Source organism: Meleagris gallopavo, chromosome 5 (genome assembly GCF_000146605.3).
Source record: "Meleagris gallopavo isolate NT-WF06-2002-E0010 breed Aviagen turkey brand Nicholas breeding stock chromosome 5, Turkey_5.1, whole genome shotgun sequence".
NCBI lineage: Eukaryota > Metazoa > Chordata > Aves > Galliformes > Phasianidae > Meleagris > Meleagris gallopavo.
Window position 1 is genome coordinate 51,426,988 of NC_015015.2, and position 4,276 is coordinate 51,431,263.

The following is a 4,276-nucleotide window of genomic DNA, read 5'->3' on the forward strand; positions in this document are numbered from 1 at the left end:
TTTTTTGTTGGAATAAACCAGGACTTTATCATTTCAAACCCCTTGCTCTCCTTTATCTGATGTGCTCTGCAGATAAGCCGCTCGGAGGAACTGACAGTGCAGAAACCATGGAGTCCCTGGGCAGAGTTGCCACTGTAAAGCTCAGATTAATTGACTTCATGTAGCATTTGGACATGACCATATCGGCAGCTTAGACAGAGTAAATTGAGCAGAAGGGTCAAATTCAAGGTAATCTCTGAATAGCAAACATTAGCTGAAGAGATTGCTTTTGTCCTTTACGGCCTCAATGATCCCACAAATAGCGAGAAAATGATTGCTTTAAAAATGTATTCCCTTCTCTGTGGTGTTTAAATACAGCTCCTTTACCCGTCCCTTCCAGTGGTACAGATCTACAGCTACGCAACAAAAATACTATTATCATATCCCTGCGGTGTTGGTGTCAGTCAGTCTCCAGTAAACAATCACGGCTATAAAATGATCCAACAGATGTTCTGCTGGAGAGGAGTAGTCTGAAATAGAAAGTCTAAAAATACATTGGCAGGACCAAATCACACCCTCATTTGCTGCCAGGCTCTGCCATTTCAGGCCCACAGTTGGCTCCCCAGTCCCCAAGTGTAGGCAGTGCCGTGGCCATCAGTACGTGCGGGGATGTGGCCAATAGGGCCAGCACTGGCCACCCAAAGGGCTGTCCTGGTCCTAAACCTGTGCCTCTGAGACTGAAGGCTGTTACTATCTGCCCCTATAGTTCTGTAACCCAACACCAAGGGCTCTGCCAGTGCTTACAGACTTTCAGAAACGGTACATATTTGTATATATGTTTAAAAGCTTGGACTTGTAGAATGTAATACTCAGAGGGGTGCTGTTGGTATGTGTGAAAAGCAAAGCAAATTGCTTCAGCTGATGTAGGGAAGCAGGATGGGTTATGGTGGAGGAAGAGCAAGGCTTGGTCTTGAGGAGCAAAGAACAGTACCTGTGTGATGCTTCTGGGGAGCTGGGGCTGGACCTGGGGCTCCTGCCCTCCTGTTGTGGGTGCCCAGCCCCCAGTACAGCAGAGCTACTTCATCAAGATATTTTTTTTTCATCGTCATTTTTTCCACATTTCTACAGCCTGGGGCTGAGCAAGAAAGATAGCACAGAGCCCACAGGGGTTAAGAAGTAGCTCTACATAACCACATCAGTGGAAACCTGGAGACAAATGCAGGGTTATATTGTGCTTCTTTGAAAGGAGAGACTTAAAATGCGTACTGGGGACATCCGCTCTGCAGAGAAGAGGGCTGCAAACAGGAGGGCTCAAAAGAGGGACCCTACTGACTATCACCATCGGGTCCTAGGGGGCTCATTGCAGCAAGTGAGGAGCAGGTGACAGCCCTCCTTTAGGCCTCCGGTTGCACTATCTCAGGCTCTGATCCTATCAGACCTCATGAGCCAAACAAGATGAGGCCACAGCAGCAGCTGGCTGGGAGATTTCCAGGAAAAAGCAATGAGCAGCCAGTGCACTCCTGCCTTACAAACCAGGCACTGCTCAGCATGGTTCAGGGTCAGGGGCTGAACCATGGAGGGTCCTGACCCAGGAGGGTCCCGAGGACTCATCCATCTGCACGCTCCATCCAATGCCTTCCCGAGGTGCTGCCTGGGATGCCATCTTCGTCTGTGAAAGAAAACAATACATCCAGAGGATGTTAAAGGATATAAGCTGGTGTGCTTTATCTTCTGAGATGACACAAGCCTCTCTAATTTATCACTGATTAATTCTTGCTTCTTGTGCTGTTGCTTTTTTTTTTTTTTTCTCACTTCAGGCTTCAGGCTGAACTCATAAACTCCAACAAGAATTCATGTTGCTTCAGCTTCCCGACACGGGTTAAAATCAATAACATTAAAGTTTATTTTAAACACTTTGGTTTAGCAAAGCAATTTTCTCAGCATTCCAGAGTGCTGTATTTTTTTTTTTCCTACTCTTATTTGCAAAGCATTAGGTGCAGTGAAAGTGTTTCACAATCCCATTTGCTTTCCAAACCCTTTCTACCAAACCCTGCAATAAGGATATAATTCATTTGGTGAAAAACAAACATTGGACCCAAGGTATAACATGTGCAAAGGAGCTCAGACACCCACGGGTTTTGCTAAAATAAAGTTGTAGTGTGTCACTGTCCTGCAGAAGCTGCTGGCCTTGTGCAGCTCATATTAAAGCCATAAAATATATCAGTGCTTTTAAATAAACTCTTTCTTGGCCAATTGCTCTGCCCTGAGCTGATGTTTGCAAATGCATTGTGTTGTTATCAGCTGAATAAATGCATGTGCAAATTTGCTAGAGCACAGCACCTGAAAGGGAAGAGCAGACATTTCTGCAGGCGGGAAGGGGTTGCAAGAGGCAAAGGGGAGGCATAGATTTGATGCACCAGTTCTGCAGGTGAGTCCCCTAATGAGGGCAGCTGGGTTGTACATGCATGGCACCCTGCTGTGCTGCAGCCCTGCCCGAGCTGTGCAAAGCAGGATTTGGGAAGCTGATCCACAACTGCTGCAGGCTCACTGCTGCGATGCAGTTTGCAGCCATATAGGCACCAGGTTGTGAATTTTCACTTCTGAAAATCAGGTCAGCTCTCAGGTGCCAAATGTGGCATTAGAAGTCTAATTTTAGGCTCGCGGCTTCTGAAAGCATCCCTGTACATGTTCAGCTTTGCCCAGCTTCTGCAGGCTGGCAGGGAAATTTGCATCGGGGAGGTTTCGCTGTCTGCACGCAGACAGATGCAGAAAGATGATCTGGATAGGGCAGCCTCTGTGAAGGCAACACTAGCAAAAAATCCAGAATCGGTGATTTGCTTCTCAGCACAACTTTGGGGCTGAACCCACAGAGGTCCATGTGCCGGGAACACAGAGACAACCTGAAGCCCCAACCTGCAGGCAGAGGGTCGGGATGAGGTGCACGAGGTGCTGCTGGCCCCAGTGACTGAACCCACTGCTGTGGTCTGGAGGGAGCTCAGGGCTGCAGAACAGGGAGATGGGAGCAGGGATGGAGGGGGGAGGCTGCAATGAAGGAGGGGTGACCACTCACTGTCCTGCGCCCCGACCGTGTCCATAACTGATCCTCTGATGTGACCCCTGGGTTATCTCAGGATGCAGATTAACAAAGTTCTTGTTTGCAAAGGACAGTGGTGTAAGTTATCTGAGATGCTGGCTATATGCATGAAAATACAATACTTGGAGCTCCTCGATGCAAAGGGCTGTGATGTGATAGTGAGATACATATTATAGGGTCTTAAATCATGTCTGCAGCACTGATTACAAATTCCCGTAGTCCTGCCTCAGCATGCACAGGGATCAGGGTCAGACCTGGAAATGATTCCGTGCAGATGGACGATTCAAGTGCTCCAAATTCCTGCATGGACTCCAGGAGAGGACTTTGCTTATGTGCAGCCTTCGTTTTCCCTCTCCCTTTTCCCTTCCAGCCCTAGCAGATGTGTGGGACACAGCAGTTGTATCCAGCCCTTCGCCTCTTTGGTTCTCCTGGGCTGACCTTCAGAGGATGTGTTTTTAATATCATCTCTATACATAAATGGCAGTATATTGCTTTGCCATAAGCTGTGCTCCTGTGTGTTGCATCCAGGCTGAAAGCCATGGGATGTTTGAGGCCACTGCTCTGAGAGCATCCAGGGAGGTGCCATAGAAGTGAAACAACTTCTGTGCCCTCCCATGCAGACACCAACAACATGCACAGGGCTTGTTTTCAGCAGCTCCTTGTCAGCAAAGGGGAACAAAGTGCTATTATCTGAATATAGTGACTTAAGAATAAAAACTCTTCATGTCTCAAAGAAAACCCAAGTGCTTTAGGCTCTGTACTGCTCTTCTTTAAATGACCCTTTCTTAAAGAAGACCCAGTGGGCATGCTGGAGATGACTGCAGATAGGGGAGCTAATTAGTTTGCAACCTGCAGCTGCGAATATGAAACGTGGGGGGAAGCTGGTTGTTTTACCTAATTCTGCAGCTCTAAAGAGGAAATAATGGCCATGCATTGCAACCAGGACCACTGGAGTAGCCCCAGGACTGCTGATAAGCAGCAGGGTTAGGGCAGGAAGACAACATCTCACTGCAGGCGGTCACCAACAGAATTGGAGATGCACTCTTGGACAGAATAAGGGTTCTGGGGGAGAGCAGAGGTGAGTGTGCTCCTGAAGGGAATCATAGAATGGCCTGGGTTAAAAAGAACTTTAAAGATCATTGAGTATCAACATGCCTGCTATGGGCAGGGTTGCCAGCCACTAGACCAGGCTGCCCAGAGCCA